General features: G+C 40.3%; 1 pseudogene; it reads left to right on the top strand.

Moving 5' to 3' along the window:
- Positions 1–3703: 3703 nt before the first annotated feature.
- On the top strand, positions 3704–5337 carry LOC122119035 (annotated as a pseudogene).
- Positions 5338–27778: the final 22441 nt, after the last annotated feature.

Below are 27778 nucleotides of genomic sequence, written 5' to 3'. Positions count from 1 at the left end.
TTCCGGAGGAAAAAGAATTGAATTCTTCCAATGAGCAATGGTGAAAATACTCAGGTTCTAGCCCAGTGTTGGTGGATCAAGCCTGTAATTCTATCAATTCAGGAAGCTGAAATCTGAGAATTGCCGTTAGAAAGTGTGTGGAGGACTGAGTCCTTAAGACTCTTTATCTACAATGAACCATCACAAAACCGGAAGTTGAACTGTAGCTCCAAGTTGTAGAGAGCCAACCTTCCGTGAAAAAGCTCAAGGAAAGCACTCAGGTTGTGAGATCAAGCCCAGTGACTACAAAAAAAATGAGAAATATACCTGGGTATTCAGTATAAGTTTACCATTTTAAATATCACTTTCCCATTATATTTAGCTCTGTCATAGGTGCATGAATCAAAGGGGAATAAGAAGCTTGACTAAAAAATATAGGCAGCATTGTGCGGGGGAGGGGGGCAATGCGTGCGTACATGCACATTTGGCAGTCCTGAAGCTTGACCCTAGGGTTTTCATCTCTTGCTTGGCTTTTTATCCATCAAGGCTGGTATTCTGCCACTTGATCTAAAGCTCTATTCCCAGATTTGTTTTTATTGTTAATTGGAGATAACAGTTGTACATACTTTCCTGCCTGTGGTGGCTTATTCTAAAACATGACTATTTTGAATCCTGCTGTAAAAAATGTGTGTGCAAACAGCTCTACTATAACGCTGACTTAAATTTCTTCAGGTGTATATGTAGGATTTCCTGGGTGGAATTTCCACACTGATTTCTGTTGTGGTTACATTGATTCACTTAATTGGCAACACTGTGTAGAGTGTCTTTCCCCACCTCTTTGCCAGTATTTGTGTTTTCTTTGATAATAGGCATTCTCATTATGCAGAGATGGAACTTCAACATATATTTGATTTGCATTTCCTTGATTGCTAAAGACATTGAATATTTTTCGTGTATTGTGTAGACATCTATATTTAATTTGGGACCTATCTAGTCAATTCACTTACCTATTTATTGATAAGATTATTTGTTCTTTTCCCTTAATGTTCTTTGTGTGTTTCATATTTTGAGTCTATACATTCTAGACGTTAGGATTTCTTCTGTTACTCGAAAGGCAGGAGTTTAGGCTTATTTCACTTATTCTTACCAAAAGACACCTTCTAAGCTTCAAGTTATTTAATCTATGATTGATTTAAAAATGAGCTGACAGAATTAACTCTCAGAGTGACTGCCAACAAGTACAAGTTTTGAACTCAGAATTCAGTGTCAACAAAGAGAGATATATTTTAGTATTTTAAATAAAAAAGAGATGTATATTAGTATTTTAAATCAATAAAAGCTAATCAGCTAATTTTCTCAAAATATGTAATTCTAAATATTTCACTACTCTTCAAGGTAAAACTATTGCAAATTTTAGCACAAATTAACAATTTTACGTTCTACTTATTTCCTTGGCAATCATTCAAGCTAGCCAAATTAAAAAAATACTATTTTGACTAGTTGCTGGTGGCTAACATCTGCAATCCTACTACTGAGGAAGCTGAGATCTGAGGATTTCAGTTCAAAGCCAGTCTTCAAGAAACTCTGTGAGACTTACTTCCAAAAAACCACCAGAAAACCAGAAGTGGTGCTGTGGTTCAAGTGGTAGAGCGCTCTCCTTGAGCTGAATAACTGAGGGACTGCCCCCAGACCAAAAGGTCAAGGCCAACAACCAACCAAAACAAACAAAACAAGAAGAAAAAAAGAAAAGAACCAACTGTATGAAGAGGAATAATCTCCAAGTTTTTATTCAAATTTTTAATGCTTGTGGCAACTGTTTTCATTTGGTAAAAAGTGGACAGCTTATATATGTCATTGTGATAAATTTGCTACTATGTGGTTGCTTTTCTCCTATTTATAGTTTTATTCATCTAACTTTATTGAAGATGAAAAATCCATGAAGGGCAAGACATATTATTTGGCAAAACTGGTCAGTTAAAATGACTAGTACATTCTAGTACTTTGGCAAAGAAGCTGTCATTTTTATTCCCTCCCCAGGATTTGAACAATGAAAAAAAATGTCTTGACTTTTCCAAAAAGTGAGTAAGACGGCTCATATTGAAATAATTAGAAGATAGTGAAAAGAAAGTTTAGGGTGCATAATATGTTTAATTTTTAACCTTTCTCACAAAAAACTTCCAAGAAACTTAAAACACATTTGTTATAGATATTTATATCAAAGAGCCCACTGCAGGTGCCTGACACCTATAGTGTGCAACTCAGGAGGATGCGATCTGTGATTGAGATTGGAGCCAGTCTGGAAAAGCAATAATTGCATAGATGATGCCTCCTACTATTATATCATGTCTTTTCCTCCAATCCTCAAAGTGAAGCTGTCTCCCCACATGACCATCCTTCTGATTTATTGACATTAACTTTTTGATTTATGGTTTTCTCCAACAGCATGACATGTGCATGGAGACAGGCCATTCACATCTGTATTCACATCTTTCTCTCTAGTTGCCTACAATAGTGCCTGGTCCTCAGTGCTTAGTAGTCTTGTGTGGAGATGAGCCTGTTCTGCTCATGAAATCTCAAAGTTCAATCAGGAAAGCTCATCAAGCTGTGGTCTTATGGTAAATCATCATTTCTTCTAAATATTATGTTTTTCTCCTTGTGTATCTAAGTCCACCTAAGGGTGAGATCAGTGCCTGACACCTATCGGTTGTGATAGCAAAGGTAGCTATGACATCATAGAAATTTATTGTGAAGCTTCAGGAAGACCTGATAACTGAAGCACCCAAATTGGTAGGTTCCCACATCCTGGACTACATTCCACATATCTGCAATCAAACCATCATTCATTCTTTGCTGGGCTCAGATTCATCATATGTTTCCCTTCTCTATTTAAAATAACGAAAAATGTGTTTTTGATATGTTATTGAATTATTGAAATGTGCCTCCAACCAAAAAAATAATTCTATTAGTGGAATGTAAATATAAGGCATGGATAAAAACAATCATAAAAACTCCTAGGGAAAAGATCAAAAGTGGCAGCTACTACAAAAGTTGTTTCTTAATCTCAGCACTGGTGTCTCACACCATAATCCTAGTATAATGTAAACTAATGAAACTTTTCTTTTTGTACCAGTCCAGGGGCTTGAACTCGTGGCCTGGGCTCTGAGATCATTTGATGAAGCCTAGCACTTTACTACTTGAGTCATAGCCACACTTCTAGTATATTTGGTAGTGTAGTGGAGATAAGAATTTCACCCACTTTTCTACCTATGTTGGCTTCAAACTGTGATCCTCGATGTCAGCCTCTTGAGTAGGATTACAGGCATGAGCCACCAGTCCCCAGCTAAAAGTTATTTTTGTAAGATATAAAAGTTTACTTATACAGGGGAAGAAAAGGGGAGGGCGACAGTGGTAGGGGAGGGCGAGGCCAGAGCCTGAGTGTTCCACACATCCCGCACCAGCGCCTCGTGGCACGCCCCACTCTCCTCCCATGGCTGGGACGGCTGCAGTCCTCTTGGTCCTCGCGGTCCTCAGGGGCCTGTGCAGGAGCAGCGGCAGCAGCAGGCAGCCAAAGCGGCCCACCTACCCTGCAACCCAGGCCTGGCCGGCGCGACAGCAGGTGATGGAGTAGCTGGCCGCCAGTGTAGCAGAGAAGCACTGAATGAGCCAACCCTACCGTCCCAGAGGAGCGCACTCCAGTGCCGCATCCATCAGGCCCGCCGGCTCAATGAGTGAACAGAGTATCTGTCAGGGAAGAGCTGCTGCATTGGTTTGTGATGATGCCAATAAAAGTGGGTGCCAGCTGTGGTTCAACTGGGTTCAGCAGAGTTCATATCTATCACCATACAGGCAACAACACATTCAGAGTGCTGGGCAGGAAGATCCAGGATCATCAGCTGGTGATCAGCTGTGCCATCCCCAAAGGATTAAAGTATAATCAAGCAACACAGACCTTCCACCAGTGGCGAGATGCCAGGCAGGTGTACAGTCTTAACTATGGCAGCAAAGAGGATGCTAATGTCTTCGCAAGTGCAATGATGCATGCCTTAGAAGTGCTGAATTCACAGGAGGCAGGACCAAAGTTGCCTAGATAAAATTCACAACTGCCTGATCAAGTTCAAAATGGCCCATCCAAAGAAGAGTTGGACATCCAAAGAAGACAACTGCAAGAACAGAAACGTCAGAAGGAGCTGGAGAGGGACAGGCTGGAGAGAGAAAGAATGGAGAGGGAAAGACCAGAGAGAGAAAGGTAGAGAGAGAGAGGCTGGAGAGAGGTTGGAAAGAGAGAGGTGGAGCAGCTGGAGTGGGAGCAGATGGAGCAGCTGGAGCAAGTGGAATGGGATCAAGAGAGCAGAGTGCCGACTAATGCCACCTCTGCCTTTGTGGAGACCCCTGTAAACTCTGAGCTGGGAGACCCCTCTGCGTCTGAGCCAGGCTTTCAGGAAGCCTCTCAGCTGTCGGAGGCTCCAGCCCCGCAGGGTGTTATCTTGGGACCACCTGCACCTCCATCTCCTCCAACACTCCCACCAGGTCCAGCCCAGGCCTCTGCATTCTCTCCTCCCCCAGAACCTCCTCCTTCACCCCCACTGCTATCCTCTGGCCCTCCTCCCCCACGCCCTCTTCCTAATCAAGCCCCTCTCCTGTACCACCTCCTGCCCCTCCCTTCCTGCATCCGGATTTTTTTTTAAGGATCCTTTTCAGAAGACAATCGTCCTTTAACTGGACTTGCAGCTGTGATTGCTGGAGCCAAGCTTAGGAAATTGTCACGGGTGGAAGATGCCTCTTTGCCCGGTGTTCACTGATGTGAACTCCGTGTCAGCTAAAACAGACATGGGTGGTGGAAATGGACCCGTTCCCTTGGCAGGTAGCAGCTTAATGGAGGAAATGAGTCTCCTGATGGCCAGAAGGAGGAGAATGGCCGAAAAGGGATCAACAATAGAAGCAAAAAATGAAGAATCAGAACCTGTAACTTCTAAGGTCTCATCAACAAGTACACCTGAACCAACCAGGAAACCTTGGGAAAGAACAAATACAATGAATGGCAGCAAGTCACCCGTCATCTCCAGATGAGATTCTCCAAGGAAAAGTCAGATTGTTTTTGACAACAGGTCCTATGAGCCATTATAAATCCACACCCTTGTCCCAGCCCAGTGCTGACCGGGTCCAGACAGAAAGCCTTGACTGTGACAGACTGAAGCAGGATATTTTAGATGAGATGAGAAAAGAACTAACCAAGCTGAAAGAGGAGTTCGTTGATGCAATCAGGCAGGAGCTGAGCAAGTCAAATACTGCATAGAGAAGCAAACTAAGCAGAGATAAGACTTGAATCTGGAGAAAAACAAAAATTCCTACAAACAACTGTCAACACCCCCCCTACAGTTACGAGCTATCAGAAGAAAGTGGAAAAGGAGTCAAGGGAAAATCCCCATCCTCTGAAACCTGCTTAAGTTGTGACTCTGGCGATCATCTGTTTTCATCTCCGTTTGCTGCTGCTTTGACCTTTACTGCAGGATGAAAAGAGAGTTATGTATGAGTTTCCATAACATTTATGCAGAAAATATAAACCCATCAGGCAAGATCGCCATGCATTGAGATATTTTCATGTTGAAATAAAACCACACATTTCCCACAAACCCACTGCTAAAATAAAGAGTAGAAAGGCTCATGAAGTTCTCCCCCCCCCTTCCACATCCTCCCCTCTTTGAGTGCTGAGGAACTGAGCAAGCTCTGCTTTTGTATTGCATGTCTCTCTCTCAGGTTTGTCTTCCTATCGTATTTGGTATTCCATGACTAATTGAGATCAGCACTATGTAGGTTTAGATCTTAAGATGAGGAACAAATAGAATTGTACATGTTTTCAAAGGATGACATTTACAAGAAAGTGTCTGTAGATGACCAGGTCAGTCGTGAGTGATTGTACAGTGATAGGAAGTCCAAGTTAGCCTTTAGTGGTTAATCAGAGAAGAGAGCATTAAGAACTTTCTTCAATTTTCAGCCTCCTGAATCTGGCATAGCTCTTCTCTCCAATTAACTTTCCCACAAAAGCCAAACGTTATGGTTAGTCCCATGTATGCAATGAGAGAGCATCTGAAATTCAATTTCTACTCCCAGGCCAACCAAAAATGAAAAAAATAATAAAAATAAAAGGAGGTGGAAGCAAGCACATATTAAAGTTTTAAAATGACCCAAATGTTGCTGGTCATGTGTGTAATCCTTACTACACAAGAGGCTGACATCTGAGGATTGCAGTGTCAAGTCAGCCAGGGGAGGAACCTGCTTGAGACTCTTATCTCCAGTTACACAGCACAAAACCTTGAGCTGTGGCAGAGGTGTTAAAAACACCAGCATTGATTGTGAAAGCTAAGATATAGGTCCCAGAGTCAGAGGTGAAGCCGCAGGATCAATAAAAATTTAAACGGAGAGAGGATGAATAGAGGATGAAATCTGAGGAGCATGCGTCAAAGTTAGCTCATACAAGAAAGTCCATAAGGCTTTCTCTCTGTGTGCATCTGTGTGCTATCCTATGGCTTGAGAATGTTTTGTTCAAAGATAGAGCTCCACCACTCCCAACTTTTCATTGATTAATTGGAGCTAAAAGTCTCATGGACTTTCCTGCCCTGGGTGACTTCGAACCATGATCCTCAGATTTCAGGCAACTGATTCATTCGGGGCTTCGCATAAGGCTCATCTCCTATTAACTACCAAGAATTAAAAAAAAATGGAGTTGAGCTGTGACTTAAATGGCAAACTGGGTAATCACTTTTTAGGACAGCACCTAGGGCCTTAGTTCAAGCACCAAGACAAAACAAGTATATCTACAAGCTTTCCTTTGGCTCATTTGGTAAGCCACTAGTCTTGAAGGAAAAGCTCTGGCATTGTATCCAATCTCTGATTTGTAGCCCCATGACTAGCACATATACAATAAAAATTTTTAAAAAATGCAAAAAAAATTTAAGTGGAAAAAAGAACATATTAACATTTTAAAATGAGCAATGGTTTTATGGTTCATGTGTATAATTGGAGTACCTCAGGAATCTGAAATCTGAGGATCAGTTTGTAGCCAGACTACACAGAAAAGTACATTAGAATCTTATGTCCATAAGCCAGAAAAAAAGCTAAAAGCTGAGCTGTGGAAGTTGTAAAATATCATCCTTGAGCCAAAAAGCTAAGAAACACAAGGACACTTGTGGTTCTGTCTTGTAATCCTAGCTACTCAGGAGGCTGAGGTATGAAGATCACGGTTCAAAGCCTTCCTGGGAAGGAAAGTTCATGAGACTCTTATGTCCAATTAACCACCAGAAAACCTTAAGTGACACTGTGGGTGAAGAACTCGAGCATTCACCTTAAGCTGAAGAGCTCAAAGACAGCACTCAGGCCAAGAGTTCAAACCCTACCCTCCGTAAAAATAGGTAAGAAACAGCAATGAGGCCCAAAGATTAGGTCTACTGACAGCAATAAAAAAGCATTGAGGTTGAAGGGAAGAGCTGGTTAAAAATATTAAAATAAGACAGAGGCTGGTTGCTTATGCCTGTAAATCCTAGCTACCCAGGAGGCTGAAATCTATGGGCTGCAGTTCAAAGCTAGACCTACCAAATGTCCATGAGACTTGTGCATGTAATTACCAGTACGAGGAATTGAACTTGCCCTGTTTTACTCAAGGCTAGAGTCCTACCACTCCAGCATTTTGGTGATTAATTGGAGATAAGAATCTCAGACTCCGGCTGGGAAGTTGGCTCAGTGGTTGAGTGCTTGCCTTGCATGCATGAGACGTTGATTTGTTTCCTCAGAACCACATATACAAAAAAAGCCGGAAATGGTGTTGCAGCTCAATTGATAGAGCGCTAACCTTAAGCTGGAATGCTGAGGGACAATGCCTAGGCCTAGAGTTCAGGCCCCACAACCAATGGAAAATAAAAGAACCTCAGACTTTGCTGCTCAGACTGGCTTCAAACCAAGAGCATCAGATTTCAACTTCCTTAGTTGTGCTGGGCTTTGCCTGAGACTTTTCAAAAAGAAAGAAGCTGGAAGTTGCGCTGTGACTCAGTTGGCAGAACTGAGCAAAATCTCTGAGGCAGTGGCCAGTCTCTAGATTGAGAAAAAAAAAACCATAAAAACTTTCAAAAATAAATAACACAATGTAATACAAAAAATGTTAATATGATGCAAAGGAAAACTATGTTTCTTTTAAATGCAGCAAACAAGAGCACACTACAAAATTTCAAAATAATATACTGAAAGTAAGGGGAAAGGAAAAATTTTTAAAATTCATGCAAATATTAAATCTAAACTGACATGACCAAAATCTAATGTTATCAGAAACTTATCTCTTACTTTTCTCTCACTTGTAAATGCTTACAAGCAATTGTCACTCCAGTTTCAGCACTACTATGGTGATTTGGAAATGACCTTTCTATGCAGCCTTGTCTGAATAGGGATCTTCCTTCTTTAGCCTCGAGTTAAACTACAGCCACTGCCCTCATTTTAATTCACAAATCCTTTAAAACTCAACCTCAATATTCAAATGATGGGTCATATGTAAAAGAATGAATAAACATCAGAGATCCACCAGAGATCCTCTGAGGAATACAATCATAACAGTAGAAGAGCACCGACCACTCAAGGCAGGTAACAGAAGGAATATTTAGCATTTCTTTTTTTGGATGTGCAGGGGGTTGAAAACAGGGCCTTATGATTGCTAGGAAGGAATACAATTCAGTGATATTAATTATATCCACACTACTTTGTAACCATTACCTCTGTTCGTGAACTTTCTTTTCAATAATGATGGAATCCACACAATCATTGAGTATTAATCACCCCCAATGACCTGCCCCAGAAACTTTTAATCTTCCATTTTTCTCTTATGAAATGGTTTAGTCAATATATTTCACATAATAGATTATTTTTGTGTCCATCGATGACAGATATATATTAATTGCAGCCTTTTGTGGATGAGTCATCATTTATGCATACCTCACGTTTTATAAACCTATTCATCTGATAGACACTCCAGGTGTTTACAACTCCTGACTATTGTAAACATTGCTGATGTTATCGTTGGCATGTGAGCTATTGGTTTTTGTTTGCAGTTCTTTTGGGTATACAATGAGCAACGGAATTGCTGGGTCATGTGGTAATGCTATGCTATGTTAGAAGAATGTGTCAAATTCTAACATAATTGCTATATCACTTTCATCACCACAGAAATGTACAAATGGTCAGTAAAATGTACAAAAGTATTTCAAATCTTCCACAGCTGTGCCCTAAAGGATCATTTTTTTTTTACTTTTTACTTGGTTGTATTTAGGCCATGCAGGTCTTGAACTATGTAGCATTGTCTAGAGCTGAAGTGAGAACAATACCAAATGCCACTGACCCAGCCTCCAAAAACATTTATTCTGGTAGTCATTTTTTCTAGAGATAAATTTTAGTGATTATATGCATGTTAACTCTTTTAAAATAAGGTTTTGAATTTTAAAATGACATATAATTGTAATGACTCTGTGTACCATCTTTATTATAAGAAAAAATATATTTACTAAAACTATAAAAAGACAAAAAGGGTTTGAACTATCTGAGTTAGATGTCAGCTTCCCAGCAGAAAAATACATTACAATCACAGTCTGATAAAGACCTAAGCAAAATAACACAATAAGAGCTCATCTAAAGTAAAATGAAGAGCAAGGACTGGGGCAGGAGTAGAGCTCTTGCTTGCCAAGCAGCCTCTGAATCAAAACCCCAGTACTGCCAAGGGATAAATAAAATATTAACACTTAAGAAAAGGTGCATATTATAGTATGATGGATGACATGGAGGTACACATCTGTACCTAGGCAGTAGAATTATGAAGTTAAGAACAGTCTTGGCTACATAATGAGACTCATCTTGAATAACATAGAATAAAATAAATCAAACTACATTTTTAAAGACTAAGGTGTAGTTTAAATATAATTCAAATCGTTTTGCATGTGCAAGGAACTGATATAATGCACAAAAATTATATGCTTTAATAACTACAATGTCAGTTTATCAGTGCAGTACAAGGTGCCCCTTGTCTGGAATCAATCCTAAGACAGTTGGTCCACCTGTCTTCTGGGATAGACTAAGGGCGTTGCTGGGCAAACTATATTTTGATCTCCATCCTTGGGTCCCACTTACAAATCGTTTTTTAGTAGACCCCCTACAAATCTCTCCCATCCCAATAACAGCCTCCTGGCTTTCAAGTGAGGTTATCTTTGATATCTCTTAGGGCTCTCCACTCTTGGCTGGAACTGCTCTGTTCCTAGGCCCAAATTCAGCAGCTTGTTCTGAGAAGAGTGGTAGCTATTTTGCTAGCCAACTCTGTCCTCTGCCATCTCCTCCTCAAATTAGTCTTTGGTATCAGTATGAATCTGCTCAGATGGTAGAGCCAACCTGGGCTGGCTTTGAACCCTGATCCTCAGATCTCAGTCTCCCTTGCACCTGGCATCATTTCTTCCTTCGAGGAATATTTCAGGGGGATAGAATAGCACAGCACCACATACATTTGTTAGGAAATTGCCCCGGGGTGAGCCAGATGCTCAGACTCAAACCACTGACCTTGATATTGCCTTTGGTGTCCAATAGGATGTTGTTGGACTTAAGGTCGTGTGTGATTCTGTTTTGGTATAGGTGGTGAACAACACTTACAATTTGTATGATGAGCCTCCTGGTTTAATCCTCATATTGATGGCATGATTTTCAGATCCACCCCAAGAGGTATCCCCTAATGGCCAGTTCCATGATGAGACATACATACTCTTCCTTCTCCATCACTTAGTACAACCTAATGATGTGTTTGTGCCATACCGTCTTAAAAATGTTCACCTCATTCTTTATCCAATGATGAGGACTCTCACTTCTAGAGTATTTTAAATGCCACATCCTTGTCTGTGAGTTGGGGATGTGCCAGCTTCACTTGTCCATAGGTACCTTTATGGATGAGCTCTTTCATCTGGTATTGTTCGGTGATCTCTTCCTTCAAGGATCTTGAGCTTGATTCTTTGTGTTCTTCCATCCTTCTGCTATTATGGCAGGTAGCAACCCTACCTAAAATAAACTAAATAAAATATTGGAAAACCCAGAAACAGTAAAAAGAAATACCAAAATCCAAACAACAACCAGTCCCCACAAGCAAAACAATCAGCTTTGAGTCAGTCCAGCGGGTCCTCAAGCAAGAACTCCCAGATCTGTTAACTGACATAGGTTGGAACATGGTGGCTTCCTGTATATCCTGCATGGCCTCACACCTTGGAGCAATCACAACTAGGCATAGTGATATCATGGAGGAAATGGACCAATCAGAGTCTGGGCCAGTGAGGTCCCAGAAATAGTGGACCAATCACAGCCTGCCAAAATTGACACTCTACCTCTTAGGCCTCAAAGACTGTTACTAAGGACTCCAGGTGGGTTGGAAGTTGCTCTGGTCTTTATCATGGCATTTCTGAAACCACTAGGACAGTGGTCAAAATCCTCTGATTTTCTAGAGGACTACTGCATATTATAAATTGCTTCAGTGGTGACACTAGCTAATAGCCTCCATTCTTGATGGCCACCTTATCCTATGTCTTGTTCCAGCAATGGCCCTGCACAAGGCCTCCCTCCTTCTCAAGGACACCTGTGTCCTACAACTTCCTCCTGAGAGACAAGTTCCAGGCTGGATTTGAGCCACAATCCTCACAATTCACCTTCCTGAGTAGTTAGGATTATAGGCCTTAGCCATCGGTAGGTACTTAGCTCATCTCTTATATTTGGAAGAAGTATATTTGTTAGAAGGGTGGGTTTTCGATATTTCCTTTTAGCACTTTAAATTTGTTGCCCTTGCTGTCCAATAGTTAACCTATTTTCTCATGAGAAATTTTTCATAATATCATTGAAGGTTACTTGGGTGTGATGAGTTGTCTCTGTGCTTTGGGAAGTTTTCTGTCTTTATTTAATTAAAATGTGTCTTAGTGTGGACCTGGCTAATTATGTTAATTGACTTTTTGAGCTGCTAGATTCCTGCATAGAAGAGTTCATGCGTTCAATCAAAATTGGGAAGGTATTGGTTATTATTCCTTCAAATACTATGTATTACTTTTTTCCCTCTGTACTTTAAACATATATACATTATACATATATATTCAAATTGTATATTTTAATATACATATACATACCTACATATTTATATTACATATACATTTATATACATACATTTATTATCACACAGTTTCCACTTTTGTGATTGTTTATGGTAGGAAGTTTAATTGATCTATATTAGAGTTCAAAGTTTTCCTCTTTATTTCTAGATAAAAGTACGCTTTTCTTGGCAAGGATATTGAAACAGCATCAAAGCACAGCTAGACTCTCCTCTCTCTCTCTCTCTCTCTCTCTCTCTGATTTCCCACCTCTGTCAGGTTTTTGAGCACAGGGTCATTGCTTATTGGGTTCTTCTAGTGTGTGCTGTGATCTTTTGCAATGTCATGATCTGATTCAAAGGCCACGAGGTCTGTACCTGGAAGTGGAGCTGCTCCAAAGTCAACCTGCATGGATGTTGCCTGCCCCTGTCTTGATGTCAGAGCCCCTGTATCCACTTGGGAGGCCTTAGCAGATGCCCCTTTGACAGGACTGTTGGCTAGTGACTGTGGACAGCACAAGGACAGCCTCTTGTTTTACCTATCAGAAGTCTGCAGTGGAGCCTGGGGGTGTTCTTCTGTTGGAGGATATGCTTGGAGCAATGCAGGGGTTGAATAAGCCTCACTGTGGCCTGACTTCTGGGGCACAAAAAAGGCCAAGTATTTCTCTGGGCTCTTTTCAGAATATATGGGCAGGTTCGGGAGCAGAACCTGAGCTCAGGGGGCCCCTAAACACAGGGTGGGCAATGAAGCTGGGAGGGGCAGGGCTGTCCAGGTTGGCACGGGGCAGATGATGAGCCTGTATTAGTAGTCTGCTGGCTTACAAATGAAAAGTGATGCGTGCTTGCTACCCAGACATATCCCACTAAGACTGGTTGCACCAGAGAGTCCCATGCTAGTGGGGGGAAACTGCTAAAGACAGCAGTAGATGGACCAGGAGCAGTTGGCGCTCTTTGTGGTCAATTCAATGCTGGCTCTGGCAGGGGGAATCTGAAGGTTCCCTAACTCTGCAGATCTAGGGATACATGAGCCCAAGCAGACACCAGGCTTGGCCAGCTGCACACTGGGCAGGCTGGTAGGTGAAACCTTGCTGGTTGGCTTTGCAGAGTCCTCAACCTGGCACACCTGCCAGCACAAAAAACTGCCTAGCATCTCCTGAATCATAGAACTTGGAGACAGCACCTCTCCTAACTTGGACATGCAGTGTCCAGCTGTCTAGAAGCTGCTGTGGTCAGTGCAGGTCTGGGAGGAATGGCAGGTCTGCTGCTGGAGGGAGCAGATGCCCCTTCCAAGGCATCTAGGGGGAAGGGGAGCCCCTGGAAATAGGCTGGTCTGTCCTGCCCAAAGAGAACACCTCCAGTTTGTTTGACTGTTTGGTTGGATGGAGGGTCTCCCCTTGGGGACAGTAGTATTAGGAGACTGTGTTGTTGAGATTATCCCAAAATTAAACCAGTCGCTGAGGGAGCAAAAGAGTAAAGCTTGCTGAACTGCCCATGGCAGGTGGAGTTAAGGTCATGACAGCTTCTCTCTTGAAAGATCCCGAGGCTTTGTCCCCAGAAGACAAGTAACATCATGCTGGCATGGAGTCTAATGGTTTTAGGAAATTTATCAGAGAGCCTTACTTGGCTTGTATGTCACTCAATTGGGCTCACACTGGGTGGGAAGTTTGGGCTTTAGAGCTGGGCATGACAGCTTGATCTTTTTGATCCAACACCTTCTGGAAGGTGTTGGAATTTTAGGAGGTCTGAGTACATTATGAGATTATGTGTGTTCCTCTGAGCTTCATCCTTGGTTTGTAACAGGGATGAGCCCTCCCTTCCTGCTGTCATGGTGCCCTCAGGGTGTGGGTTGGTTTCTGGAAGGTAGAAAAGATTAATGTGCCTTCTAATCCCTGAGGCTCACTAGGAAGGGCTGTTGTTTGCAGGGAGGATTGTGTCATTGGGAGGTCTTTATGTTCTTTGAGTAAGGGAATCTACATACTTCAGAGCACATCTTGGCTTTCTCTCTAAATGTTTAATTTCTGTGGAAGACTGGTATCTAAAGGCCTAAAAGTTTAAGGCTCCAGAGGCTTTCTAGGTTTCCAGACATATCCAGGGATCCAGGGCTTGTTCTTTTTCATCTTACAAAGACAGCTCTAACATCCTCCCTTAGTCATGGTATACTGAGCCCTTTGGCTCTGGCATAAATGAGGAAAGACAGGCAGGGCTGTTGCTAAGGAAAGCAGACAGGGCTGCATTGTTGCTGAGAAAAGGCAGGCAGGCCCTCTCTTGTTACATAGTTTCATTTTATTTCCCATTGTTGGTAAATAAAGCCTCCTGATTGGACTTCAGGAACTGTCCACAATCATTTCTCCATTACTTTTCCCTGCTCTTACCATACTGCCTTTCCATTTAAACTCATTTTTACTTTTAATTTTTGTCAGAAGCAAAGAGGCAATTAAAAAATCTATATGTAATGTTAATTTTTATTCATTTTTTGGAGGGGGAAATCGTGGGCTTGAACTCCGGGCCTGGACGATGTCCCTCAGCTCTTCACCTCAAAGCTAGAGCTCTACCACTTGAGCCACAGAGCCACTTTCGGGCACTTTTCTGCTTATATGGTGCTGAGGAATGGAACCCAGGGCCTCATGCATGCAAGGCAGGCACTCTACCACTGAGCCACCTTCCCAACCCATAGTTTTTATTCTTGAATTACTAAAATTCATGCAGAACATGTCAATTCAAGCAGCATAAAATGGCAGATGGCATGAGTTTGATCTCTGTCCCTCTCCTGTGGCTCTCTTGCTCTACCCTAGGTTGACCGCTCCTACTAGTTAGTTATGTATCTCTGCATTTAAACCAAATGTGCACAAAGGAGAAGCTATTAAAAATAGACTAGCCCACAGTTACCCAAGGTCCTCCAAACCTATCTTACTAAGAGGCCAAATTTCCAATTCACACTATGGAGAGTCAAACTTCTACACTCAGGTTCAAAGACCTGAACCAAGTCTGTGCTGGAACCACATGACTGAAGTTGGTAGCTCATTGTTCACTATGGAAGAAGTCTGCAATAGCTGGAAATCTGCTCTCTGCCTTTCCCACTAAGTCACAGTGTCAGGTATGAGAACTAAGGAGTTACACAGGCCATTTAGAGGTTACTAGACTTTGGGTTTTAAGTTTTGTAATTCCAAATTTCACTTCAGATCAAATATTGGGCCTGCACAGCAGCAGCCCAAGAGAAAATGATGTCCAGAACTTTTGTAAGTGTCTCAGAATATTTGAATTTGCTTTTATTGATTTATCTTTTTTCCTACAATGCACACCTGTGGTCAAATGGGGGCTTTCTTACGGCTTAAGGAATTTTTTATAACATCACAATGAAATTGAAATACACAGCTATAACTCTTTCTCTAAAGGAATACTGATGGATTTGGCCGTAGGAGAGTTCAAGCTGATGACCTCCAATATTCTAGGCAGGGGTTCTATTACATAAGTTCCCTACTCCAACCTTTGTTCTTCACTTTGAGCATATCAGCACACTGCCTTATGGATTTCAAGAATGCAGATGTAAACTATCTGTTAAGAAACTGCCTTTGGAAAGGATGATGCTCTCTTTTCTCTCACTCTTATAGATGTTAATAACCCGTTTCATGGAGCTGTATGGCATAAGGCATTTTGCTACAGTATCAGATGATTCTGAAGTGATATCACTATTCTTTTAACATCAATCATTCTAGATTTAAAGAAAAAGACCTTGAATATCTTGAGTAAATTGATGAGGTCTTTAAAATCCAAAAGTTAGAGCAGCTGTTCAGATTTTGGATTCCATGAAGTATCCTACTGGATTTAATTTTTAAGTGAGAAAACAGCTGCTTTCATGACCCACCTAACTATAAAACTTTCTTGGTCTTAGTTACATTGCATTTTAAGGTAAATGACAAAAGTGCCAACTTATTGACTTTATAAGGGACTCAGGATTACATAATTAAATAGTTGTCAAAATTTACTGAGTTGAATAGAGAACGTGCTTAATTTATATTAAAGTAGTAATGTATTGCCATTAATACAAGGATGGATTTTATTAGTAAATATTGAAAAGGAAAAAAAGTATTTCTATAGGGGATTCATTCTGGCAATAGTCACTTTGCAGTAGGCTGATCCTTCCTGCCTTCTTTCAAACGCATGTTATTGTTATATGTTATTATTCAAACGTGTGTTATTGTTTTAGTTCCTCTCAAGAGCTATAGGGCTAATCTTGGATTCCATTAAGAAAACACCAAAGTGCATACTGATATTATAACTTTTTATTTATTTTTTTGTTGGTCATGGGGCTTGAACTCTGAGCTTAGGAGCTATCCTTCAGCTCTTCAGCTCAAGGCAAACACTCTACCACTTGATCCACAGTGCCACTTCCGGTTTTTTGGTGGGTTATTGGAGAAAAGAGTCTCACGGACTTTCCTGCATATTCTGGCTTTGAACCGTGATCTTCAGGTATCAGCCTCCTGAGTAGCTAGGATTGCAGACGTGAGCCACCAGTGGCCGGCTCTGATATTACGATTTTTAAAGACCAAAAATGATCTATTGTATGTTTCCAACAATACATAAAGTCCATAACAAATAAAGACTTTAATGTTATTTTAAGCAGTTGTGTAAGGGGGTTATAATTCAACAAATACGGACACCTCATATGCCTTAACTAATTCTTTGAATTTTCTCTTTATTGTCAAGTTAAAAAAAAATCTGGATCCAATTTAGTGAAAATTTCCAATTGGACCCTTTGTCATGTACCCTCTGCACCTAAAAATACATAAGAATTCACTTTGTTTTTAAATTGTTGGAGCAAGTTCCAAGACCTGCACATATGTTGAATGGAAGCCACTGGTGTATGTTTGGCTCCTGCACATGGCCAGCGTTCTAACAGGATCACACATGAGGACTTGGATAGTACTGAAGGACAAAATTTTGGGATCAAACACTAGGACCTGGCAGCCACTAAGGACAGAAGTCATTGGCTGATGCCCTTGTAGTTCCTGCAACACTGCCATGGCTGTAGCAATGGCATCATTCTGTGCGCCTCGCATACCTGTAGAAACCTTGGCAACAGTCCTACAGGCTCAAGATTAAAAGAGCCAGTGGGTTCATGCCAACCTGTGATTGGTCCATTGCAGCCATTGTAGGTGGTCTCTGCAGTCCATTAAAGTGCTGAGATTTCCTGGTGACCTGCTGGACTCAGTTCTACATTGAGTGTGTGGTGTTTTTTTTTATTTGGAGGGGGGCTATGTTTTGTTTGGGTTTGAGTATTTCCTTTTGGTTATTGCTCTGGGGTTGTTATTTGCTTAGCTAAATTTAGGTAGATTTACTTCTTGCCATCCTAGCAAAAGATGGGGGAACACAGTGAATTATCCTCAAGCTCTTAGGAAAAGGAGATTTTCACTGAACAAGACAGTATGAAGGAGATTATTGGCTACAGCAGGAGATTTTCCCTGAACAATACAGTGTGAAGGAGGAGATCATTGACTATGGTAGCTATGGATATGTAAAGTTGGCCTAGCACCACCTCATAGACACTAAGGTGGTAATGAAAATAATCCTAAAAGGAGAGTTCAACAATTGTCCGATCAAATATGAGATGGACAGGCCGGGATTGTGGATCAGTGGTAGATGTTTGCCTCGCATCCACAAGAACAGAAAAAGCTGGAAGTGGTGCTGTTGCTCAAGTGGTAGAGCACTAGACTTAAGCTGAGGAGATCAGCCACAGTGCCTAGGCCTAGACTTCAAGCCCTAAGACCCACAAAAAAATAGAAAAATTAGATGGATATTATTACGTTTTTCCATCACTCACACATGATTAGGTCATACCAGGTGAGGGAAAAGGATGAGCATCAATACCTGGCAGTGGAACTGACCATCTAGAGACCTCCTGACATATATGTGAAAATCATAACACCTATTCAAGAATGAAGTCACGAGATTGTTCAGATTGTGAGTATTGTGCATTACTTTAATGAATATATAAATCAACACTGAGACATTAAACCCAGTAACATCGTTTTGGATGACAAAGGCAATGTGAAGGTCAATGACTTTAGCATGAGCATGAGGATTTCCCAAGGGTAGTTGCTGAAGGACATATTTGGTACCTTAATTTTGTCCCTATAAAATATTCCTGCATGGAAATTACAATGGTTGCAATGTAGACATCTGGTGTTTGGCAGTCCTCATTTGTATTCTATGGGGATGGCACATTTCCCATTTGAATATATGAATTTCAGCCAGATAGAGGTAATTGTCTTGGAGGTCACATACATTTCTCCATTCACTTGTCTCCAAAAGAACAAAATATTATCTTGAAACTGAAAACTGCAGACCCAAAGGAGAGGCACAGTATGGAACAAACAATAAAGATTGGCTCAATCAAGTTGAGGAATATTTCCTCTGTCCTGATGAGCTACTATGTAATAAGCTAAACCCTATTATTCTTGCACTCATATGTGATGGGGTACAGCCTGCCTGATATGTACAAATCTATATTGGACAGGACATTCAAGGAAATCATTAAAGTAGAATGACAGCAGTGAAATTAAATCAGTGCCTTCAATTGTTTCAGTGTGCCCATCTTCTGCAGATATATAGTATGTACATATGTATATATTTCACAAATATATTACATATTAAATATGTTATAGTTAATTATATATGCGTAAATATACATAATTTTGGAGATGGAGTTTCATGGAATTCTCTGCTTTTGCTTCAAGCCAACATTCTCCTCATCTGAGCCTCCTTAGGTGCTAGGATTATAGACTGGGGCCAGGCAAAACATTTCCTAATAAATGCAACAGAGAGCCTGTCTTTAACTTCCAAGGAACATTAGAAAGTGAAAGATAGTAGAATGATGAATGTAACATAAAAGACTTAAGTCCTTGCAAAATTTCCAAAACTTATTTCATACAAACATTAGGGGACAGTGTTACTAGATTTATCGTTTACAAAAAGATTAATAAAAACTTAAACACAGATACAGATCCCAGGTGGAAGTGTGAAAGTAAGTGGAAGGCCCATAAATTCAAGTCCTAGTACTGACCCATTACCATATATAAAATTAATTTTCAATGTGTTTTATTATAAAAATACTGTACAGAAGTGTTTCAGTTACATGAGCAAGGTAATGAGTACATTTCCTATCAAGCATTGTTGCCTCCTCCTTTTTTTTTCCCCTACCATCCCTTCCCTCCCACCTAAACAACTACCACTCCCAAAGTTGTAAAGGTCATTTTCAAGGTAGTGTCTTGTACATCAAATTTTTACAATGGGTTAACCTGTATCCTTAATTAACTATTTTGTGTTTTCCCTTATCGTCCCCGAATTAGAGAAGTATATGTACAAGATGCAGGTTACCAGAATCAAATATAGTGAAAACAGGGTTTATACCATAGGGGAGGAATATACAAAGCAACCAAAAATCACATGATACCTTATAAATAGGTTAGAAACAATAACAAGAAAGGAAAAACTCCTTGCTTCCCTATCTTGAGGTTTATTTCACTTAACTTCATCTTATCTAGTCATATGTACATAGATTTTGACCTTTTCTGCTTGTCCTAGACATGTACTAGTTATTGCAAATAAGGGAAACCATGGGACCTATGTTTCATTGGATATGCCTTACTTCACTTAATATATTTTTTATCTCAAGACTTTCCATTTCCTAACAAATTGGGCGATGTCATTTTATCTGATGGAGGCATAGAATTTATATATATATATATATATATATATATATATATATATATATATATATATATGACATTTTCTTGATCCATTCCTCTACTGAAAGGCATCTGGGTTGGTTCCATATCTTAGCTATGATAAATAATGTTGCAATAAACATAGCTGTGCTGGTAGCTTTAGTATGGCCTTATTTGTGATCAGTTGGGTAAATGACCGAAAGTGGGATGGCTGGGTCATAGGGGAGCTCTATGTGGAATCTTTTGAGGAAACTTCATACTGTTTTCGAAAGTGGTTGAACAAATTTATACTCCCACCAACAATGCAGTAGAGTTCCCTTTTGGCCACATCCCTTCCAGCATCTATTATTATATTTCTTATTTATAGCTATTCTAACAGGGGAAAGGTGGAATCTCAATGTTGTTTTGATTTGCATTTCTTTTATGGCTAGAGAAGTTGAACATTTCTTCATGTGGCTATTGGCCATTGTTATTTCCTCTTCAGAGAATTTTCTCTTTAAGTCTTTAGCCCACTTATTTATCAGGCAGTTGTTTATTTGAGGATTTGTTGTAGGGGTATTTAATTTTTTGAGTTCCAAGCATATTTTAGATATGGAACCCTTGTTTGTTGTATGGCTAGTGAAGATTTTCTCCTAATCCATGGGATTTCTATTGATTTTGCCAGCTATGTACTATGCCATGCACAAGCTCTGCACTTTCATGCAATCCCCATTCGTGCAACCTTTCTTTGATTTGTTCTGTTTCTGGGTCTCTATTAAGAAAATTTCAGCCTGTGCCAAGGAGAGCTAGGGTTTTTCCTATTCCTTCCAGTAATGTTTTCAGGGTGTGTGCTTTGACTCTGAGGTTGACAATTAATTTTGTAGGCCAGAACTTATTTTTTCCCCATCCTTTGTGTTCATAGGATTGTCTGTATTATGTGTAAACAGGCTGCTCTACAAAGTATCTTTCCATGTCATACAGTAGGTATTACATGGCTCTATGTAAGTGTTGTATAATGACAAAGAGCTTTCTAATGACTTACCTATAAAATCTATTAATGTTAATTAAGTGTCATGAAGAATGCCAAACCTCCATTTTCGTGTCCATCTCCGTCCTTGTTCTCCCTATTGTTTAACAGCTTATATCACACTCAGCATAACAAGCTGGCACATGGAACAGACATGAACTCTATGGATCCTAGCTGTGAGATGGCCCCAAGTACAGAAAATATCAGAATCAAAGATATTGAAGCAGTTGTCCAAGGTGCCTAGTTTATGAATGACTTCGGCTTCCAATGGTCGCACCTGCCTCTGTCAGAATCCTGTTGATGGTCTGTCACCATCAAAGATCACACTGAAGCTTAACTTCTCAATGTAGCAGTGTCAGGAGGTGAAACCTTTAAGAGAGGTTTCAGTCATAAATAGATTAATGCCATCTCATCAACTCTGACGGGACTAATATCATCGTCATTCTAGCACATGCCATGATGCCAAGATCCTCTGTGATATGATGCACCTAGGGGTCCATAGCCCATGTGCTAGCATGCTATTTAGACATTGCATCCACTATTATTGTGATTGAAATAGACCTTTTTTCCGTATGAATATACAGCTTCAAGGATTTTGTTAAACCATGACAAAATGGACTGAGATGCTATTCTTTTTGTCTTTTTCATGGAACTGAGGAATAAACTAAAAGCCTTACACTTACTAGGTAAACACTTTACCATTTGTGCCTGCATTCCCCCAACCATTTTTTTTTCTTTTTCAGTTGGCTTTTAATAAAAGTCTTCACTCAAGCCACCCTCATTACCCCATCCTCGTATACCTCTAACTCTCAATATCTGGAATTAGAGCCTGTGACACCACAATTTACCCCTTAGAATATACTATTCCTTTGGGGAAAGAGATACAGACCCCTGAGAGGCTTATGTGTGTTTGTTTGTGTGCTTGTTTGTGTGGGTGTATTCGTGAACGAGTCTTGAGGATTTATTTTGTACTGAGGGTGAATCTTCCTGATGATTCTGCATTCTAATTCTTTTCACTGAAAAAGAAATGCTTCTTTGCGTGCTAGTGGCTCACAACTGTAATCCTAGCTCTTCAGAATGCTGAGATTTTGAGATAACACTGTTAAGCCAGGTGAGTCAAGAAAAGTCCATAACAAGCTTATGTCCACTTAATCACCAAATATGTCAGAAGAGGAGCTGTGGCTTAAGTAATAGAGTAATATTCTCGAGGAAAAATAGGAATAGCACCTAGGCTCTTATCAAGGTTAAGGACCAGCACCCATACAAAATCTACAGATAACACTTGTGCTATTACAATGAGCTCTTGTGCTATTTAAGGTCACAATTATGTCTAATTGATTATCTGTACAGGACAGTTGAAGCAAAATTCTTGTATTTCTTCATAAGATATGTTCTCTCTGGACCATCTTTATGCCCCATTTTTGTCTCTGCAATGATGTCTTGATTTTGAAATAGAGGAAAAATTCAGTGATGAATTTGTTCTCTGCATCCCTCTCTCATCCATTATTAACATGTTCTCTCTTTTTATTTTTTGACAATCCTGGGGCAGGAACTCAGGGCCTGGGCACTGTCACTGAGCTTCTTCTTTGCACAAGGCTAGCACCCTATGACTTGAGCCACAGTGCCACTTATGGCTTTTTCTTTTTATGTGGTACTGAGTAATTAAACCCAGAGCTTCATGCATGCTGGACAGACACTCTACCACTAAACCACATTCTCAGCCACATAATCTCTTTTTAAAATATATCTGTCATGTTTACCTCTGTCCCATCTCTGAAGCCACTGATACTGCTCTTGAATCTATCCTCAGTTTTACTCCTAACTGCCTTTCATTCCCTATAACTGCTGAATTGTTTTCCACCCCACCAAAGGAACTATCTTTCCTTTTCTTAAATTTCACACTTCATTGGCTAAAAATCAAAGAATAACTCAACATTACCCGTGTCTGAAATTGAGGACACTTAAAATAGTAAATAGCTTTTTCTACTAATGTTTTAAGCTGCGGGGCTTCAACTCTGGGCCTGGGCGCTGTCCATCAGCTCTTCAGCTCAAAGCGAGTGCTCCACCACTTGAGCCACAGTGCCATTTCCAGTTTTCTAAGTGGTTTATGGGAGATAATAGCCTCTCAGCCTTTCCTCCCATGGCTGGCTTTGAACCGGGAGCCTCAGATCTCATCCTCCAGAGTAGCTAGGATAACAGGAATGAGCCACTGCTGCCCAGCTAATAAATAGCTTTTTATATGTATCAGGTGATACACAACAAGTCAGAACCTTGGGATATCTTTTATCTTCCAGTCTGGGAAGGATCTAACCCCACAATATGCCCTGCTAGACAACAAAATTAAAGAGATTCTACAAATGTAATTAGTTCCCACAAGATTTGGGTGTGAGTTACTTCCAAGGAGTGAGTGCAAAATAAGGCGTGAGTGCAAAATAAGGCCTTTCTAGAAGTCAGTGACGCCAACAGAATGAATCAAACAGTAAGGAGAATATGTTTGTCAATAAAGTATGGAGGTGTCTAGGAGCTGACAAAAGTGGTTGTACGATAGGGGACCAGAAACACAGTCTCACAACCACAGAACCTAAAGCATACCAGGCATCCCTTAAGCTTGGAAGAGATCCCTACATTCCTTGAGACTATAGCCTGGTGGCCCCTGGTAGAAAGTGAGCAGCTGCTAGAGACAAACTACACCCAAGCTACCAAACTTATGTCCTACTATTGTTGGTATTTAATGGACAAACAAATACATTTGTGGTAATTTGCCACATATCATGACTAAATGAATGCATCTGTCAGAGTACTGGTGCCTCACACCTGTAATCCCAGCTACATAGGAGGCGGAGATCTGAGGATCCAGATTCGAAAAGATCTCAAGCAGCAAGCAGCAATATCTGTGATATTCATATTGCCAATAAATAGCAAAAATACTGGAAATGGTAGTATGGATTAAGTAGTACGGCACCAGCCTTAAGGGAAAAGCTAAGTAAAACACAAAACCCTAAGTTGAAACTCCAATACCAGCACATACACAAAAAAGAATGGAAAAATGAGAGCATTTATTGAAGAACATCTGGTATTTTCTCTGCTCTGTGTAAAACTCTAACATCTCTCACACTTTTTCTTGTGCTTGAAGAAATTTATTAAAATCTATAACACCACCTTAATGATATCTAACTACACAACTACACAAACATGTTGGTCACACACTTTTCAATATAGCATATTGTAATTGTTACTGCAAACAAAGTACCTTTCCTACTAATTTAATCTAATTAATCTCAGAAACTGGATTTGTATATTGATACTTCTTGCAATACTTTATCTGAAATCAAACTTAAACTTCGTAACTCATTAAAAGGGAAAACTTATACTATATCTTCAGGTATATTCCTTTCTGCCACTTTTCCTACAAATGAAAATTAATTGATTCCAGCACTTAAAAATCCTACATCCCAAATTAATAGAAGACTCTGATTAAAACAAAAAACTTTAAATTGTTTTTAATTTCTGTTAATTTGGACAAAGTACTTAAAGATATCTTTGGACTTCCATAGAGATTTCATATCCAAAACATCATTCATACAATATAAATAAGTTCCCTAAAGGATGCCTATAAATTCACATATATGTTGCTCAATTCACTAGAGTAAAAGAACTATAAATTCTGACTTACATCTATAAACATCCCATGACAATTTCTAGATCATTCCATTTTTCTCAGAGCAATGAAGGCTGCCAAGAAACTCACTAATGGTGAGAGGAGAAAAAAGAGAAAGTTTTCAATGGCTGATATTTTACAACAGCCTTATTTGCATGTGGGCACACACAGAAAGCTATACAATGTTCAGCTTTACGTGGAAAGAAAAGGAACTCACCCTACACAGAGAGAAAAACCCTTGGCAGGAGAAAGATAGACTGAAGAATTACCTGAATGAATGTCTTCTCATATATTTCCCTCCATGTGCTTCATGGAGTTTTCTCTGGGACTCAGTGCTCAATAAGGCAGACCTCGGTCATCCCAGCAAAAGCACAGACAGCCAAGACTCAGGTAACAGCCATTTCTTTGCTTTCCCTGTGGAAACATCACCAACGGAATGAAAAATAAAGCAAAGTGGATTTCAGGGGCATATAAAGAGAACCATAGTGCTTTGGGGACAAAGAAAATATGTGTGTGTGTGTGTGTGTGTGTGTGTGTGTGTGTGTGTGTGTGTGTGTGTGTGTGTGTGTGTGTGCTTGTGTGCTTGTGTGTTGGTACTGGTACTTAAAATCAGGACTTGGGAACTACACATTACTACACTTTAGCTTCTTTGCTCAATTCTGGTGCTCTACCACTTGAGCCACACTCCACTTTTGGCTTTTTAGTCATTAATTGAAGACAAGAGCAACATAATCTCTCCTGACCTGGATGGATTTGAACCTTTATCCTCAGATCTCAGCCTCCTGATTAGCCTGAATCACAGGAATGTGCGCCATCAATGCTGGCATTAGTGACAGACCAATGTACTGATTTCAAGCCCCAATACCAGCACAAAAACTGAAACTAAAATAATACTTCATAGCCTATAAACATACTGATAGCATATGAAACCAATATAATGAAATGTGGAGAAATGCAAAGGACATCAGAAAATGATGATTATTATTATTAGCTTTTCTGATTCTTAAAAACCTAAAATTATTTATAATTTTAAAAACCTAAAATTATTTATTTATAAAATGTTTACTGACTACAGAAGGCCCTTGAACAAGGTGTATGTCTCAAATGAGATAGCAGATGAGGACAAACAGAAAATGCTAAGGAAAACAAATAATTTTAGAATTCAGTGATTATTACACAGAAAATATACTTGAGCATCTGTACTTTGAAACTGTTTCAAGTAGGCTTCAGTAATGACAAAAACTAGTATTCTTCTCATTAATACTCCTCATGAAAAGAGGTTTACTTTATTCCCTTTATCTAGGAATGCTCTGAATATTTGATTCACTTTTCCCAAAATGACACTAGAGACACAGTCTTTCCACAAATCCAAATTTTATATCTTTTTTTTTTTTTTTTTTTTTTTTTAAATTTTATTTTATTTTATTTGAGAACATACTGTACAGAGGGGTTACAATTACATGGGCAGGATAATGCATACATTTCTTACCAAGCATTGCATCCTCCTCCTTTGTTTACCCTTCACCTCCCTTCCCAGCCTCCCCCCTCCCTCCCACCCAATCATACCCCCCCCCCCCCACCGACATTGTAAAGCTGGTTTTGACATGACATTTTGTACTTCTCATTGTTGCAACAGGTCCACCTGAATCCTTAAACGACTTGTTTGTCCCCGTCTCCTCCACATGTTATACTGACATCAAATATAGTGAAAGCAGGGGTTACACTGTGGGGGAGGGACACACAAAGCAACAAAGAAATAATCTTATAAATGCATTAGAAACACTTAACACTTAAATCAAGTATATCAGGTATCTTCTTTGGGTTGGGACTATTATAACAACTTTTAAGTTGTTCTTTTACCTTTGATGCCAGGGGGATGTGTATTTTCACAAAAGAGGACAGGAAAACACTCAATAGATCACCTGAAGGCTGAAATCTGAGGATCCTGGTTGAAAACCAGGTCAGGCAGACAAAAAAGAGACTCTTACCTCCAACTGAAAACCAAAAAGCTGGAAGATGTGGCTCAAGTGAGAAGGTGCCAACCTTGAGCAAGCAAAAACAAAAGGAGGGGTGGGGAGAGAGGACAGCATCCAGGGCCAAACTTCATATTCAAAGACAATTTCACATATACACAAATAAATCTGACAACAATTCAGTTAACATCATCTGAACTGCCTAATGAGAAGTGTGCATGAGAATTTAAAAATATTTCTATTTTTAAGAAACACATTTAAGGAGTTCTGGGAAGATGGGGGAGGAGAAGCTGGAGGATAAACAAGCTCTCACATAGGAAGCAGTTTTAGTGTTCCAGTGAATACTCCTAGGCCAGAGAATTTCACCAAGTGTGCCATTACAGTACAGAGAGTTTGGCCAGAGAGGGAAAATCCAGTCAAGGAGACAGATCTGAGTACTTGCCAGAGGCCATGGCTGCTGCTGTGGCGGCAGCTGCGGCGACTGCTGTGGCCGCCATACCTACAACACAAAGAGTCCAGGACAAAGGCACCAGAGGCAGCAGGTGAGTGAATTCTATTCAACACCAGCAAGAACTGACAAGGGACAGATATCTTCATCCTGTAGATTGCAGACCAGAGACGACCCAGGAACCAAGACTGTCTTGAGTAGAACACTGACATTCTCACTCCTTCTCAGGGAGCAGAGGAGGGAAGGCCACCTCTCCGCCCCCCACTACTGGAGATCTCCATCTCTGATACTGACAAAGGCCTGGCTGAGCAGCTAGGTCCAACTAGGCCTTGGAAGAAAACAAAAGAGTCATTTAGCAGGTCACAGGAACCTAACCAGACCTGCCAGGCTCAGCTCCACCCAGGAAAAATTCAACCAGACCAAGCAGAGAAAACTCTGTCCCTGTGGGAGGGACTTTCTTCACTGGGTAAACAGAGCCAGAGGCTGCCACTCCCTACAGACAATCAATTGAAATTCAGTAAACATAAACCTTGAGAAAGGCTTCAGGCTAGGCTCTGTGAGTGTCTCAGAAGTTAGCCCCTCAGGGAAAAGCTACTGTTTGCTGAAAGGCCTCAACTCTACCCAGAACCTAGCCTCATCACAGCATCTCCAAACTAGAGGAAACAGCCGTCTCCCTCTTTTGTGATACTCAAAGCAGATAGACCTTCCACTGAACTAGCCTGGGATGAGGATCACAAAATCCTGGGTAAAGCAGTGCATTTTTCTGCCTGTCCAAACAAACTGACTTAATTAACCAATCAAGCCACAGGAAAACCAAACAACACAAGCAGACCAGAGACTACAACAGGATACTGGCTATG

This window comes from Dipodomys spectabilis, unplaced genomic scaffold (genome assembly GCF_019054845.1).
Source record: "Dipodomys spectabilis isolate Male_0828 unplaced genomic scaffold, ASM1905484v1 ptg000160l, whole genome shotgun sequence".
Taxonomy (NCBI): Eukaryota; Metazoa; Chordata; class Mammalia; order Rodentia; family Heteromyidae; genus Dipodomys; species Dipodomys spectabilis.
The sequence above is the reverse complement of the archived record's forward strand: the minus strand, read 5'-3'. Positions and strand labels throughout refer to the sequence as shown.